Source organism: Lygodium microphyllum, chromosome 3, assembly GCF_053477565.2.
Source record: "Lygodium microphyllum isolate KBCC chromosome 3, Lygodium_microphyllum_v1.1.10, whole genome shotgun sequence".
Taxonomy (NCBI): domain Eukaryota; kingdom Viridiplantae; phylum Streptophyta; class Polypodiopsida; order Schizaeales; family Lygodiaceae; genus Lygodium; species Lygodium microphyllum.
In genome coordinates this window covers 142,508,976-142,526,778 of record NC_141137.1, presented here as the reverse complement: position 1 = coordinate 142,526,778, position 17,803 = coordinate 142,508,976, and the positions used below count along the sequence as shown (strand labels likewise).

The window sequence follows — 17,803 nt, the reverse complement described above, 5'->3', positions numbered from 1 at the left end:
CCCCAGGCCAGATGGTTCTATTTTTTTTTACTGCCTGGCAGCCAGTCAGTATTTTTAGTAACATCACCCCAAAGCTGTAGACATCACTTTTAGAGGTAAGATGCCATGTTGCAACATATTCTGGGCTGCATAGCCATACGTGCCAATTACCCATGTAGAGACGTGTGTGTTGTCTCCTGTAGGTCTATCCCGTGCAACATTGATTTCCATTATCTAGGCATATATCAATATGCCATTACCATAGGCTGCCATGTCCGAGTAAGCTCTCAAGGCACATGTAAATGTGAACTTATCAAGTTTCATCCTCGTTGTGTTGCATATGACAGAAGACATGCAATGCTTCAGATCCACAGCCATTGCAAGCATACCCTGTGATCAATGTGTTCCATGATACTATTCTTCTATATGGCAGATAGTCAAAGACCATGTGAGCATCTTTCATGACACCGCACTTGGCATACATGTCAATAAGCATGTTATAGAGAAACACATCATTCTCAAGGACAACTTCCAAAATGTACATGTGAATCACCTTGCCTTGTGTCAAGGCTTCTAAATTGCAGCATGCCTTAAGAACAAAAAGAAAAGTATGTGCATCAGGCTTTAGTTTCAACTCTGAGAACTGACCATATAAGACAATAGCTTGTCGATATTCTCCAAGCTTGGCATGTGCAGCAATGATAGCACTCCATAGGAATATAGTAGGGTTAAGGAATTTCCCAAAAATTTCATTTGCCTCTGTTAGGCTTCCACATGCCGCAAACATATGGATCAGGTGGGTACCCAGTAATGCATTTGATTCATAACCATACTTTATAATAAGCTGATGAGTTCTTCTACCAACTGGCAAGAATTTGTTCCTAGTGCATGTATCAAGGTGAAGGTACAAATCTGTAGCAGGCTCTTGGAGGCTAAGCACACGCTTAAAAGGCCATTTTCCATAATAGTTGACAGGTGGCTGCCCTTCCCTCTGTCTATTAGCTTCCCTCTATGTCATACATTGATATCGGCACTCATTTTTGCAATCCCAAGCTGAAAGGAAAGGCAACAGAAGACCCCTCTCTCTCTATACTGCCCATGCAGAACAAAATCCAAACACAACAACTAAGTATGTACAAAGTAACAAATGACACACACACAACTTTTTGGTGGATTCCACACCTCGGATGCGCAGCAACACGGCATCCAGCCCCTCTGATCATGTGCATCCTCCAGATGGGCCAACTACCCATGATCATTGTCATCAAGATCCACGAACAGATCAATCTCTTCATTGTGTATTTTCAATATATCAGCAAGATTATATGTCATATCATATGTCTCTTCTACTGGAGTTTCTTCTCATTGCTCTTGTCTTGCAAATTCTTCCAATGCATAATCCTCATCATCTCTTTTCTTGAAAATCTTGATTCTTTTTCCTACAGTGGGCACTCTAAGCACTGTCCCATCCAATTATGTCAGCTCATATGTTACATTATCAAAGACATGTCTGACTATGTATGGCCAAACCATCTTTTCACCATCTTCCGAAGTGCAATATGTTGATTTTCAAGGCAACTATAAAAAACTAATACCTAGTCTCCCTCTTCTATTGCTCCAGGCCGCAAGGGATGCCTACTGTCAAACCTGTCCTTATTTCTTAGTCTATCAACCTTCAACTTGTCAATAGCTAGTTGAATATCCTTTGGTCTTCTCTTCAAGTGTTGGATCCGAAGAGCTAAGAGCTCCTCTCTCATCAAATCCTCCTACCAAGGTAAAACTGACCAAGTCAAAGCAAAAGTCTCAGTCAACATAACCGGTTTCTGACCATACATCAACTCTACGGGCATATATCCTGTGGTAACACTGTGAGTCGTACGATCAGCCCACAAAGAAAATGGTAGAAGTCTTGGCCATTCTCCAATCTATCCTCTGCATGCTTTGGCTAATGCTTTCACTATCGGCGGATGCCCTCTTTCACTTTTTCCATTTTCCTCTGGATTGTATGCTGTGGTTAGAGCCAACTTGATTTCTAGTTGAGAGAAAAACTCCCTAGCTTCATCTGCATCTAATTCACTACAATCTGCAGTGATCTTACCCACATAGCCATACTTGTAGAAAATTTCTTCCAATAAGAACTTACACACTGTACTAGTGGTCTTCGTTCTCAAAGGTCTGCCCTCAACATGATTGGTAAGATCCTCTCTAGCCAATAAAATATATCTCATCTACCATAGACCCATCGGCATAGTAACCAAGTCAACTTCCCACTTATAATGAATGCATAGTGGATAGGTCGGATGAAGCTCATCTCAATGACGTAGTATGGAATACATCTGACAATCTCTGCAAGTCTCTACAAAGCGAGAAACATCTCTGTACATGCCTTTCCACCAATATTTTTCCTTGATTTTCTCATAAGTAGCCCACACTCCTCTATGACCAGCCCAAGGACTCTCATAAAACTCTCTCATCACCTGTAACTGGGTCTCTTTATTGCAAACAACCCGCAAGGGTAATCCACCTCTTTTCTTCGGGTGCTTCCAAAGAAATCCGTCCTTGAGGAGATAACCATAGGCTTTTCTTCTAATCGTCTTGAACTCTTCATCTGTCCATTCATCTCTTTTGCTTAGTGTACTAAGGTACTTTCCAATCTGCAACCAATCTCCAACATAGAGTTCTTCTATGAAAGCCACAATGTCATAGACATGGCAAACATGATCAACCATAGCGACTGAAATTTCTGCATCATCCTCTTCTGCAAGTAGTGTCTCCTCATCATCATATCTGGCTCTAGACAGCATATCTGCCACTAGATTATCCTTCCCTACTATGTGTTTAAATTCTGGATTTAATGACTTGATGTATGTGATCCATCTCAACATAGCTATATCCGGAGTAGAGCAACTCGTAATCATACCTATGAATGGCAAGCAATCTGTCTCTACCACAACTGAGGCTCCAATAAAGTATTCATTGCCACATTTGAGAGCCGTAAAAATTCCCAGTAATTCCCTCTTGATTTGCGGATACCTCCTCTGTCTCTCATTTGGGACTTTCACCCCAAACCGAATAGCATACCTGTTTCCATTTGCATCAACTTGACCCACATCCTAACCTTTGCCAATTGGACTAGTGTCAACTGCCAATACAATAGTCCTTCCACAATTATAATCTTCTTTCCTGAGAGTAGGAGCAATTTGCAATAATTTCTTCAATTTTTGTATGGCTCTAGTGTGGCTCTCATCCCAATAAAATTTTTGCCCCTTTCGAAGCAGCTGATATAAACAATCTGCTATGTGTGCAAAATGGGGTATCCAAATCATGTAAAACACACAGGCTCCAATGAATCTCCGTACCTCTGAAGTGGTCGAACAATACTCCGTAATCTTTCCTACAGCATCCACCTTCTCAGGTGAAGGTTTCCTGTCATAATACCCACACATATGTCCAACAATGACAACCTCATTTACTCCAAAAATATTTTTTTCCCTGATAGTGTCAAGTTCACTTCTTCTAACCTGGCCAAAATCTTTTCACAAGCTGAAATATGATCAGCCACAAAGTATCTGCATCCCTGCTCATTTAGACTCTCATTCTTCTCTTCTTTTGTACACCCCTTAATGGGCACATCATCCAAGAAAGGCATGGTAAGCTGAGGTATGTACTCTCGAAGGACCTTATGCATGGAATTCATAATATGCGTGACAGAATTAGTGGCACCTTGAGGCAAGATGCACATCCTGACAAGCCCAATAGGAGTTCTCATAGTGGTTATGTCCCTGCTTTCCAAAGCCAACTGAAACTGATCATATCCTGAATACAAGTCACCTAAAGAATAGATGCCACGTCCAGCAAATGCTTCTGCAAACTCATCCACAACTGGAACTATACCAACATTCCTGATAGTAACTCTGTTTACTGGCTACATATCCTGTATAAATCAGAGAGTACCATTTTTCTTTGGAACCGTAAACCACCTATTTGAGTATGGTGCAGATGACGGCTCTAGGATTCCCATCCTGATTTTCTCATTCAACAAGTCAACTAGCTTTGGCAGGTGTGCCCTAGGCACTGGAATAGGTCAGAGATTCCATGGAGTATGAGGAATAGTAAAGATCACGATAGGGGCAACAATATGTGGATTCACACATCCAATCTCATGCGACAAAAAAGCAAACTTCCTTCCATGTCGCTTAAGCATATCCTAAAAGCATTGCTTCTCTGAGGGTAGCAAGAAATCACCATTTCCAATTTTTAATTCAGCAAGAGTTTTGCTAAAAATTTATGGCCTATATGCTCTGGATTCCTCAAAATTGGCTGCTTGGCAGCCCTCTCTATTTGCTGATCACTGTCAGAGGTGGAAGTGCTCCAACTATCGGCCTCACCTTCTTATCCACAGTCTTGTATTTCATGTCAACCCTGGCTTCATTATGATCCTCTACATTACTCAAATGCCTAGGACCTAATGCTTATAAACTGCAACTCCCGGAGAACCTAAAAGTTCATAATGTATTCCATATCAGCCTATTGAAAAATTATGTACCTAATCCTAATCATGTACTTGATGACCAACAAGTTGTAATGCCTAGTCAAGGAGTCCTTGAACTACGGCCTGACAGGATCTTAGATGTTAGGGAAAGACAATTAAGATCCACAACTCTGAGAGAATGCCTCGTCCAGTGGAAAGATTATCCCGAAGAGGATGCCACCTGGGTAGATGTAGACACACTCAACCATCAATATCCCCGATTTATCTCGAGCTGAGATCATCTCGATTCCTCTAAGGGGGAGAGAATATAATATTTTCATTGATAATATTTCTAACCCATGTGATAGTCATGCAAGTAAATTCCAACATAAAAAATACACTGATGGTGTGATTTTCAAATTATCCACAACGTATCTTGATCTCTACTTGCATAAACGAGTTAAAAGAAAAAAAAACCCATTTAGTTACGTGGAAACCTCCTCTTAGAGAGGCCAAAAGGATAAACTTTAGGAATAATGGAAATTTTTTAAATTATTATTCCCCCCCTATTCCCCCAGCCGACTGTCATGCTGGAGGGGAGGGGAATAGCAAGGATGACTGAGCATCCTTGCTGGATGCCGTAGAGGGGATGAAACCCATGCATGAAGCGTGTGGCTGGGAGGTACCTCTCCCTCTCCCATATAAACCCCCTGTGGGGAAGGGAAGGATTGGTGGTGGTCGTGAGAGATGTAACGTGTCCACCAACATCCTCTAGGACACGTCTTAGCAGTCCATCGGAAAAGTTGTCTAGAAGACTCCACCCGGCACTCCCATGGAATGTTGCGGGTTTTGTAATCTAGACCTTTCCGCGTCTGCCCCGTAACGGAAGTGTCCTGGGCGCTTCCCACAATGGATCGAATGGAATTGTTGGTCATTTGCTAACGGCGCCTAGCGTCAGACCTGATCGAACTACTTTACGCCGATCGCCCGGTCTGAAGCGGATTCATGCTGCACTTGGTTCAAGGAGAATGGGAAACGAGAGGGATGCAAAGCTCGACCTCTCTGCCAAGAGGCATAGTCCCATTCCGTTCCCCTAAAACAGCCTGAATCGGTAATTTGTATTCCTAAGTCATCGTTCTCCTTTCTTGCTTTGGTGATGACGATCATCCTCTGTCCGTTGAAGTCCTTGAGAAAAGTTCCCGGCTAACCGGGACCACCCATCCGTAGGACAGACCTATGGTCTATCCTCCGCACTTTCCTCAGTTTGTTTTAGTTATGTAATTACCTACCACATTAGTTTGACATATACAAACAGCTTCCTTGATTATTCCCGTTAGGCACTGGTTCCTTCACGTAATCTTATCACGAACACAAAGAAAACAATGTCAAACAGCTCCTTTATTAACATTATCCCTTTATCTTTGCAATACAAGGAGTTTGCCGCCCGTAGGCGTATCATAATCCGCCCGTAGGCTATCCAAGAATCCACCAGGGACTTCCAATCCAAGTTTCCGCCTGTAGACTAGTATGCGGGCCTCGAGATCCAATCCCGAGTCACGTTAGTCTCTTGTGCAGGACCCGGAAGGCGAGGGATTTACAGCCAGAGCCCCCCCTAGCACCCAAGCGTCCTCCTGCTCCAAGCAGAACTCAACGGAGAGACCTCTCACGGCGGGTTCGGTCCACGTTCCCGGCGCGGTTCACAACCCCCTTGGTTAGGGTTAGGCAGGCAGTCGGGGGTAACTGAAGCTGCCTCTCCCTTCAGGACTTTCACCTGAAGCGTTTAAATATGTTTTCCTCCTTTAGTTCATTGAGCAAACAATGCAAACAGTGCTTTTCTAGCTGTCACAAGCACAATCAAATACAAATGGCCGGTTGGCTGGCAAACTGTCAAGGAGTAACTCCTTAAACCGCATTCGATCCGGAATCAATTGCAACTTAGCAAGATTCCCATCATCCTTAGGTCAGGGTCATACCCTTCCAGTACATTAGGTTTATTGTGGCAGGATCCAGCGACCATGTCGCTTTAGATTATTGTCGAACAACTGCTTCAAGGCAATTTACTTGACTTTCTTTTTCCTTGGCACTTTTTCCCAAGGAAAGTGAATAACAGGATGATTACTCATCCTTAATAATTTAACTTCCGTCAATAACTTGTCATCCTCATTTCGAGAGATGACAATACTCTTTGCGAACAAATCCCGAGACTATACAATGTTGCGGCTTGTGCGCAAGTATTGCATCTATTCTATGGAATCCTTTTGTCCATTTCCTAGTGTTCCGACTGCGGGTTTTAACCCCATCCGAGTAACAGGATTTTGGGGTATCCTTTAAGTTATTTCTAATTAGGTTTGGGTCATGATTCTAGAATGTGCAACTCTGTCGGAGTTCCACCGTGATCCTTAGGTTCACAGTTTTGTCTAAAGCGAAGGCAAATTATCCTTCCGCTAAATCCTAGTTATCTCTTAGGATTCCTATGTTTATACGATTCCTTGTGGTTCATATTGCTTAGTCAAATCAATTATGCCTGTTCGTGACAAGGATGACCCTTCTAGGGTGATAATCCAATCTACGGAATCGGATTCGCGTAAACAAGCGATTGATTGCCGTTTTCTTGGTGAGGCAAAATTAATTACTAATGTGTGCGCTAACTTTCCTAGTTAAGTCAAGCCTATTACTTTGTAGTTCATGCTCTCGAACTTAAGCATTGGCGAATCATTCAATCTTTCATTGGTGTATGATAGTTTGGTTTCTAATTTTTCCTAGGGCCTACTAGGTCTTGCATCAACAATTGTATCTACAACCTTGTAGTTGATCCTTTAGCGTCTTATGCAATTACACCTAGTTACGACCTTTTTAACGATTGATCCTTTCCTCATGAAGACTACATAATTTCCTAACATTCTCCTAACCACTAAGTCGCTGATGATACTCAAACGAAAGCTAGTGATATGCTATTCCATCTTGTAACTAGGTTTCAAGTCATACGTTCATTTTTAGTGTCCTACTAGTTCTTTTCGAACGACATCTTACGGTGCTAGACTTTTCCTATGAAATCATAATGTGCATATACGCTTAATTCATCATATCTAACATGCAACTATTGCACATATAAACTTCGTTTCCTTGCCTAGATTCTTTACCTTAATAAAGTGCCAACTACTTGCATCTAACTTTCTAATCGTTCGTTCATTCATAATGTTCAAAAGATGCATCTCTTCCAATTTTTCCATATGCTTTTAATTTTAACGAACCATGAATTTCCATTCCTAAGCGCGCCCAATTCATTTCATGCTTTTAATCTAAACGTAACTTGAAATTCCCTTCCTAAGCGCGCCTAACCATTTCTTATGCGGAATATAAAACAAAAGAACCTCGACGTGTGGTGACGGGGTGATGTCCACTTGCACGTTTGGCGACGAACCTCCCGCGGTTGCCTCCTGGGATCTTTTAGGAGCCATCGTAGTCGTAATTTCGACTTACGATCCCCTTTGTGCTCGTTTGCGGATGGATTCCACTTCGGAGTAGATCTTCGGCTAAAGCTTCGAACTCTCCACGAACTCGATTCGGCGCGGTAATCGGACTGCTTGCGGTTTTGACGATCTCGTCCGAAGTCTTGTTGACGGTCCTTGAGAGGTCTTTACGGCCTCACCGTCTCGTTCTTCGGAGTCCCGGTCTTAAGGCTCTTGGGGACTACGTGGTGGAAAAAGGCCCTTTGGCCAAGGGTGGAAATTTTTGCCCTTAAAAGGGGTGTCAAAGGGGTAGGAGATTGGGCCGTGGGAAGGGGGTCTAGGGAGGCCCCCTATGGAAGCTTCCAAGGAAGCTTCCAAAAGCTTCTGGTGGGCACGTGGCGCAGCCCGTGGAGCGAAACGAGGCTGGCGGCCTGGGAGGTGGACAGCGCGGCGTGTGGCAGCTGGCGGCCCAGAGGCAGGGGGTCAGCGCGGACGGAGGGGGCGGGGCTGGACGGCGGCAGCTGACGGCGGCCTGGGCGCAACGTGGCGAAGGGGTGGCAGCCGGTGGCGAGGCGGCAGCAGCACGGCAGCCCCTCCTCTTCCTTCCTCCACTTCAGAGTACTCCCCTCTCTCTCCCACCTTCACGACCTCGTCTCCCTCCTCTTCCCTCTGTGAGTCCGTGTCCGCCCAGAATCCTCCTCCTCTCTCTCTAGTCTCTGTGCAAGCCGTAAGCACACCCCCCCCTCTAAGGGGGTGTTTTTATAGATAGTGGGGGTGGGGAATGGGTCTCCCCCCACGTGGGGGAAGTTGCCCATGCAACCCCCACTTTCCCATCCCCTCACATACTCCCTTTCCTCCAGCCATGCATCGGCTGGGGGAAAGGGATAATATATAAAAAAATTTGCCTTAAATTGATTGAATTTCCCCTCCCAAGAGGGTGTTTCCGCGCGGGGTTAGGGGTTTTATCCCTCGGTTCGATTTACCACTCGTAGAGGCCCCATTTTTATCGTGCGGCTCACACATTATACGGCCAATAATCCAAATGCGAGAAATACCCTTTTTACGGCGTGTCGGAAGTGATTTGATCGCGTAGAAATATTACATTCTCTCCCCCTTAGAAGAATCGAGATGTCCTCATCTCGAGATAAACTGGGGATACTGAAGATTGAGAGAGCTTTCATCCATCCAGGTAGCATCCTCTTCGGGGTAATCTTTCCACTGGACGAGGCATTCTCTCAAGGTTCTAGATCTCAACTGTCTCTCCCTGACATCTAAAATCTTTTCCGGCCTTAGTTCAAGGATTCCTTGACTAGGCATTACAATTTGTTGGTCATCAAGTACATGATTTGGATTGGGTACATATTTCTTCAAAAGACTAACATGGAATACATTATGAACTCTTAGGTTGTCAGGGAGTTGCAATTTATAAGCATTGGGTCCTAGGCATTTGAGGATTTTATATGGTCCACAGTACCTTGGACTTAGCTTCTTGCATTTACCTAGGGATAAAGAACTCTTCTTGGGGCGTACACGAATGAAGACCATGTCTCCTTCTTCGAAGATCCTCTCTTGGCGCTTCAAATCCGCATATGCCTTTTGTCTATCTTTGGCTGCTTGTATGTCTTGTCTTATTGACCTTATTTGGTCATCCATGTCCTCCAACATTTGTCTTGAAGCTTCCACTCTCAGGGTAGGATCCGAAAAATTCAGAGGACTTCGACAATCATGGCCATACAATGCCTGAAAAGGAGTCATTTGAATGCTCTGCTGATAAGAAACATTGTAGGCAAATTCTACTAATGGTAAGTATTGAATCCACCTCTTTGGCTCTCGACAGCAGAAAGCCCTAAGAATATCCTCAATGATTTGATTCACCCGCTCTGTTTGTCCATCTGTTTGGGGATGGTAGGCAGTGCTAAAACAGAGTTGGGTCCCAATAGCTTCAAAGATAGCCTTCCAGAAGTGAGAAGTGAAAAGAGAATCTCGATCGCTAATGATCCTTCTAGGTAACCCATGTAGTTTGAATATTTCCTTAATAAAAACTCTTGCGATATCGGAGGCTCTATAATTTGTCTTCACTGGAATCAGGTGTGCAACCTTAGTAAGCATGTCAACTACAACCATAATAGAGTTGTATCCTCCTTGGACTTGAGGTAAACCCACCACAAAATCCATACTAATGAATTCCCATTTCATTTGGGGAATGTCAAGTGGTTGCAATCTCCCTGGCATCATGACATGTTCAGCCTTGATGCGTTGGCAAGACAAACATTCGGTGACATATTTGAGGACGTCACCTTTGAGTCTTTCCCAATAATAACTTTTCCTGACTGCATTAAGAGTCTTTGCATAACCGGGATGTCCGGCGAAAGGGGAATCATGTGCTTCCCACAATATCTTTTGCTTAAGTGACTGGCTTGCTGGTATACATAGCCTTGTTCTATAGTAAATAAGTCCATTGTCAACAGAAAATTCATGATACTTTGCCTGCAACTTCGGATTCTGATCCTTGGCAGATATTTCTTTTATCATTGTTTGGTAGGCTAAGTCATGGCATGCATCCTCTCTAGCTAGTTCGAGTATCGGGTTGCTTGGCATAGATACCTTCGTAGCTAGGGATCTGGCCGTTGATGGACTCTGCAAGATTAGAGAGTTTAGGAATGCCTTGCGACTAAGTGCGTCGGCAACCACATTCTCCTTTCCTGGCCGATACTTGATTTCAAAGTCATATTCCTCCAATACTTCAATCCATCGACGTTGCCTCATGTTGAGCTCATTCTGGGTGAAAATCCATTTGAGACTCTTATGATCGGTTACTAGCGTGAACTTGTTTCCCAACAAGTAGTGTCTCCAAAGCTTTAGAGCATGGATGACAGCTAATAACTCCAGATCATGAGTAGCATAATTCTTTTCGTGACTCTTCAATTTCCTTGAAGAATATGCTACTGGATGACCTTCCTGCATAAGAACACAACCCAATGCAAGGATGCTAGCATCAGTTACTACCTCGAACTCCTTACTGAGATCAGGAAGTTTCAGAATAGGTGCTGATACCAAACATTGCTTCAATTGGTCGAAGCTATTTTGCTCGGGAGTTGACCATGTAATAGAAGTCTGCTTTTTTAACAAATCAGTAAGAGGTGCTGCAATCAAAGCATAGTTTTTGATGAAGATTCTATACCATCCTGTCAAGCCAAGAAAACTCCGTATCTCTTTGACAGATACTGGTATTGGCCATTCAAGCACATCTCTGACTTTGGCTGGATCCACTGATATCCCTTCTGACGATACTATGAATCCTAGATATTCAATCTGACGTTTGAAGAATGCACACTTCTTCATTTTTGCATACAGCTTATGAGACCGCATTGTCTCCAACACAATCCGTAGTTGGGGTTCATGATCTTCTACCTGTTTAGAATAAACTAAAATATCGTCGAAGAAGACAAGCACAAAATCATCAAGATATGGCCTGAAAATATCCTGCATTAACCTGTTGAAGGTGGCAGGTGCATTTGTAAGGCCGAATGACATAACCAAGAATTCAAAGTGCCCATATCTTGTATTGAAGGCTGTTTTTGAAATATCCTCATCCTTGATCCTGATTTGATAGTAGCCTGATCTGAGATCAATTTTGGAGAAGATCTTTGCACCTTGAAGGCGATCAAGAAGCTCGTCTATTCTAGGAATAGGGTACTTGTTCTTGACTGTTGATTGATTCAATCCCCGGTAATCAATACATAGTCGAAGTGTCCCATCTTTCTTTTTCTGGAATAGAACTGGAGCTCTCCATGGGGAACTACTAGGACTGCTGTAGCCTTGGCTTAACAGCTGCTTGAGTTGCTCCTTCAACTTAATAGCCTCTGGAATGGACATTCTATAAGGTCTCTTTGCAATTGGCGCAGTCCTGGGTATTAGCCCTATTTCATGATCAACTTCTCTTTGAAGTGGGCGTTTTGTTAACTCTTCAGAACTACGTCCTCGTATTCTTTTAGCCAAGACCAAATTACTTTTATCAATATTCATGTCAAGACAATCGTTGATTAAAAAAGTTTTATTCCATTCATCTCAGCATAGCCCTTACAATTATTTCTTGGGCCGATGGAACAAGTTAATACATTAATTCGAGGAGAATAAGATATTATTGCATTCAGCTACAGGAACTGAGTAGTAGTACGGATTAGGATCATCGATTTTCAGGAATCGATAGTTCATTGGAAGATTAGGGTATCTCTTCCTTCGATATCCATTCTTCTCACGACGCCCCAAAACCTTGATTCGGTCGGCAGGGATTCTTTGAATCACTTCCCCGTACACATACTTATTCTGGTTAACCCTTCGACCTCCGACCTGTAGGGTTGCGTTTGCATGAGCCTCGATAAAGACGAACAGCTTTACGATCTTCAAATCCTCCATCCACTTGATTCTCTTCAAGTTAATTTCAAGGTACGCAGGTTGATAGGCAGTTATGTAATAGACCCCTATAACACCTATCCATCTCCATTCCACGTACACAGGTGATGGATTGTAAATGCGGTCTAGGATGTTCATCATTTCAATTCTCTGCCTATAATGCGGAGAGTGCATTGCAGTCATAAACATAATCCGGAACACCAAAAATTTGTTCCACGCCTCGTAATTCTGCAAGACAGTATTGAAGATGAGAAAATATTTGGATAGGAACAAATTCTTTACTTCACTTCTAATGAAATCTTATGAAAACAATTCCATTATAAGTCGGCTCTGATACCAACTGTAACGTGTCCACCAACATTCTCTAGGACACGTCTTAGCAGTCCATCGAAAAAGTTGTCTAGAAGACTCCACCCGGCACTCCCATGGAATGTTGCGGGTTTTGTAATCTAGACCTTTCCGCGTCTGCCCCGTAACGGAAGTGTCCTGGGCGCTTCCCACAATGGATCGAATGGAATTGTTGGTCATTTGCTAACGGCGCCTAGCGTCAGACTTGATCGAACTACTTTACGCCGATCGCCCGGTCTGAAGCGGATTCATGCTGCACTTGGTTCAAGGAGAATGGGAAACGAGAGGGATGCAAAGCTCGACCTCTCTGCCAAGAGGCATAGTCCCATTCCATTCCCCTAAAACAGCCTGAATCGGTAATTTGTATTCCTAAGTCATCGTTCTCCTTTCTTGCTTTGGTGATGATAATCATCCTCTGTCCGTTGAAGTCCTTGAGAAAAGTTCCCGGCTAACCGGGACCACCCATCCGTAGGACAGACCTATGGTCTATCCTCCGCACTTTCCTCAGTTTGTTTTAGTTATGTAATTACCTACCACATTAGTTTGACATATACAAACAGCTTCCTTGATTATTCCCGTTAGGCACTGGTTCCTTCACGTAATCTTATCATGGACACAAAGAAAACAATGTCAAACAGCTCCTTTATTAACATTATCCCTTTATCTTTGCAATACAAGGAGTTTCCCGCCCGTAGGCGTATCATAATCCGCCCGTAGGCTATCCAAGAATCCACCAGGGACTTCCAATCCAAGTTTCCGCCCGTAGACTAGTATGCGGGCCTCGAGATCCAATCCCGAGTCACGTTAGTCTCTTGTGCAGGACTCGGAAGGCGAGGGATTTACAGCCAGAGCCCCCCCTGGCACCCAAGCGTCCTCCTGCTCCAAGCAGAACTCAACGGAGAGACCTCTCACGGCGGGTTCGGTCCACGTTCCCGGCGCGGTTCACAACCCCCTTGGTTAGGGTTAGGCAGGCAGTCGGGGGTAACTGAAGCTGCCTCTCCCTTCAGGACTTTCACCTGAAGCGTTTAAATATGTTTTCCTCCTTTAGTTCATTGAGCAAACAATGCAAACAGTGCTTTTCTAGCTGTCACAAGCACAATCAAATACAAATGGCCGGTTGGCTGGCAAACTGTCAAGGAGTAACTCCTTAAACCGCATTCGATCCGGAATCAATTGCAACTTAGCAAGATTCCCATCATCCTTGGGTCAGGGTCATACCCTTCCAGTACATTAGGTTTATTGTGGCAGGATCCAGCGACCATGTCGCTTTAGATTATTGTCGAACAACTGCTTCAAGGCAATTTACTTGACTTTCTTTTTCCTTGGCACTTTTTCCCAAGGAAAGTGAATAACAGGATGATTACTCATCCTTAATAATTTAACTTCCGTCAATAACTTGTCATCCTCATTTCGAGAGATGACAATACTCTTTGCGAACAAATCCCGAGACTATACAATGTTGCGGCTTGTGCGCAAGTATTGCATCTATTCTATGGAATCCTTTTGTCCATTTCCTAGTGTTCCGACTGCGGGTTTTAACCCCATCCGAGTAACAGGATTTTGGGGTATCCTTTAAGTTATTTCTAATTAGGTTTGGGTCATGATTCTAGAATGTGCAACTCTGTCGGAGTTCCACCGTGATCCTTAGGTTCACAGTTTTGTCTAAAGCGAAGGCAAATTATCCTTCCGCTAAATCCTAGTTATCTCTTAGGATTCCTATGTTTATACGATTCCTTGTGGTTCATATTGCTTATTCAAATCAATTATGCCTGTTCGTGACAAGGATGACCCTTCTAGGGTGATAATCCAATCTACGGAATCGGATTCGCGTAAACAAGCGATTGATTGCCGTTTTCTTGGTGAGGCAAAATTAATTACTAATGTGTGCGCTAACTTTCCTAGTTAAGTCAAGCCTATTACTTTGTAGTTCATGCTCTCGAACTTAAGCATTGGCGAATCATTCAATCTTTCATTGGTGTATGATAGTTTGGTTTCTAATTTTTCCTAGGGCCTACTAGGTCTTGCATCAACAATTGTATCTACAACCTTGTAGTTGATCCTTTAGCGTCTTATGCAATTACACCTAGTTACGACCTTTTTAACGATTGATCCTTTCCTCATGAAGACTACATAATTTCCTAACATTCTCCTAACCACTAAGTCGCTGATGATACTCAAACGAAAGCTAGTGATATGCTATTCCATCTTGTAACTAGGTTTCAAGTCATACGTTCGTTTTTAGTGTCCTACTAGTTCTTTTCGAATGACATCTTACGGTGCTAGACTTTTCCTATGAAATCATAATGTGCATATACGCTTAATTCATCATATCTAACATGCAACTATTGCACATATAAACTTCGTTTCCTTGCCTAGATTCTTTACCTTAATAAAGTGCCAACTACTTGCATCTAACTTTCTAATCGTTCGTTCATTCATAATGTTCAAAAGATGCATCTCTTCCAATTTTTCCATATGCTTTTAATTTTAACGAACCATGAATTTCCATTCCTAAGTGCGCCCAATTCATTTCATGCTTTTAATCTAAACGTAACTTGAAATTCCCTTCCTAAGCGCGCCTAACCATTTCTTATGCGGAATATAAAACGAAAGAACCTCGACTTGTGGTGACGGGGTGATGTCCACTTGCACGTTTGGCGACGAACCTCCCGCGGTTGCCTCCTGGGATCTTTTAGGAGCCATCGTAGTCGTAATTTCGACTTACGATCCCCTTTGTGCTCGTTTGCGGATGGATTCCACTTCGGAGTAGATCTTCGGCTAAAGCTTCGAACTCTCCACGAACTCGATTCGGCGCGGTAATCGGACTGCTTGCGGTTTTGACAATCTCGTCCGAAGTCTTGTTGACGGTCCTTGAGAGGTCTTTACGGCCTCACCGTCTCGTTCTTCGGAGTCCCGGTCTTAAGGCTCTTGGGGACTACGTGGTGGAAAAAGGCCCTTTGGCCAAGGGTGGAAATTTTTGCCCTTAAAAGGGGTGTCAAAGGGGTAGGAGATTGGGCCGTGGGAAGGGGGTCTAGGGAGGCCCCCTATGGAAGCTTCCAAGGAAGCTTCCAAAAGCTTCTGGTGGGCACGTGGCGCAGCCCGTGGAGCGAAACGAGGCTGGCGGCCTGGGAGGTGGACAGCGCGGCGTGTGGCAGCTGGCGGCCCAGAGGCAGGGGGTCAGCGCGGACGGAGGGGGCGGGGCTGGACGGCGGCAGCTGACGGCGGCCTGGGCGCAACGTGGCGAAGGGGTGGCAGCCGGTGGCGAGGCGGCAGCAGCACGGCAGCCCCTCCTCTTCCTTCCTCCACTTCAGAGTACTCCCCTCTCTCTCCCACTTTCGCGACCTCGTCTCCCTCCTCTTCCCTCTGTGAGTCCGTGTCTGCCCAGAATCCTCCTCCTCTCTCTCTAGTCTTTGTGCAAGCCGTAAGCACACCCCCCCCTCTAAGGGGGTGTTTTTATAGATAGTGGGGGTGGGGAATGGGTCTCCCCCCACGTGGGGGAAGTTGCCCATGCAACCCCCACTTTCCCATCCCCTCACATACTCCCTTTCCTCCAGCCATGCATCGGCTGGGGGAAAGGGATAATATATAAAAAAAATTGCCTTAAATTGATTGAATTTCCCCTCCCAAGAGGGTGTTTCCGCGCGGGGTTAGGGGTTTTATCCCTCAGTTCGATTTACCACTCGCAGAGGCCCCATTTTTATCGTGCGGCTCACACATTATACGGCCAATAATCCAAATGCGAGAAATACCCTTTTTACGGCGTGTCGAAAGTGATTTGATCGCGTAGAAATATTACAAGAGAAGAGGAAGGAGCCATCGCTCTGCTGCCAAACCTCGTGTTGCTGCCGAGCTGGAGGAGGAAGGTGATAATCGAATGCCGCCAGACGGATGAGGTGGAGCTGAAGTGGAGGGATGACGCTGCCGACGGACGAGGTGAACCTGCCGCCTGACTCCACCACTCCTCCCAGCACGCCGCCATCAAATTCATCCTATCTCTCCTCCACGTGTGATAACTCCACCTACAGAAGCTTCCAAGAAGCTTCTTGGAAGTGTCTAAGGGGAGGGACCTAAGCCCCCCTTCCTATACCTTCAATTTTTCCCCTCCCGGGTTTATCTTCTTAAAAGCCCTTTCACCCCCTTGTGTTGCCCTTCAACTTTCCCCCTCCCGGTTCAAATCCACCTTTAACCCCCTTTTCCCCTTGGTTCAAATCCACCTTTAACCCCCGTGTTAAAAGTCATTCAGCCTTTATAAGTCTTTTTTTTTCCCCCTTCGTGCTTAAAGCCTTAAGCCGTTTCCCCCTTAAGCCCCCTTCCCATGGATGGAACCCCCCCCCCCCCAAAAAGAATTAAGGCTTAAAAAGTCTTATTACCTTTCCCCCGTGCTTGAATTCATAAGCCCCCCTTCTTGTGCTTTTTGAAACCCCCTTTCACCCTTCACCTTTCCGCTTGGCTTGGAACTTACCCCCCCCGTGTCAAAAATCCCTTCAAGATCCCCCTTTCTATACGCTTTCACTCCCGTGCCCAAAGATCTCCCAAGGCCCCTTCATATGTTTTTGAAACCACACTCACACACACCCTTGCACCGTGTATATACCCCTATAGGGCCTTTTCTTTAGGCTTTGTAAAACTTTTCCTCCCGAAGAAACTAAGATCTTAAAGGTCTTATTAACCCCTTCTCATGGTTAATCCCTTAACGATTCCTTGCCTCGAAAAAGAGAAGAAGAGTATTGAAGCAACGGTAGAATTCCGAAAAGGAGTGTAAAGTTGCTTCCACGTTCGAAAGACTACAACTGCAATACCGTCTAAGAAAGTCCAAGGAGTAGCTGCGGGAGGGTCATCTCCTGGTATCCATGTGGATATCTCACCCTAAAACCAGGTTTTTCCTTTTTAATTTTATATCGGTTTTAATTCAATCGTGCAAGATGAATTGTTAGGGATAATATATATTTTGTCCTAGCTATTTACGATGAAGGAATTTAGTTTAATCAAACATGCAAAATAAATAAAGTATAAACATAGTTTTCCTTCAAATAGCATTATGCATTGAAACGAATTATGAGCAAGATTATTTACCCACTAAAGTAGTATACTTCGGTTAAATCTGGAAGATATAAAACTGCATCTTGCACTATTAACCCCTATT

The 17,803-nt window shown here is 44.2% G+C and overlaps 1 pseudogene; it reads right to left on the bottom strand.

Annotated features, from left to right (window-relative positions):
* Positions 1-292: 292 nt before the first annotated feature.
* LOC148038967 (pentatricopeptide repeat-containing protein At4g25270, chloroplastic pseudogene) lies at positions 293-766 on the bottom strand (annotated as a pseudogene).
* Positions 767-17,803: the final 17,037 nt, after the last annotated feature.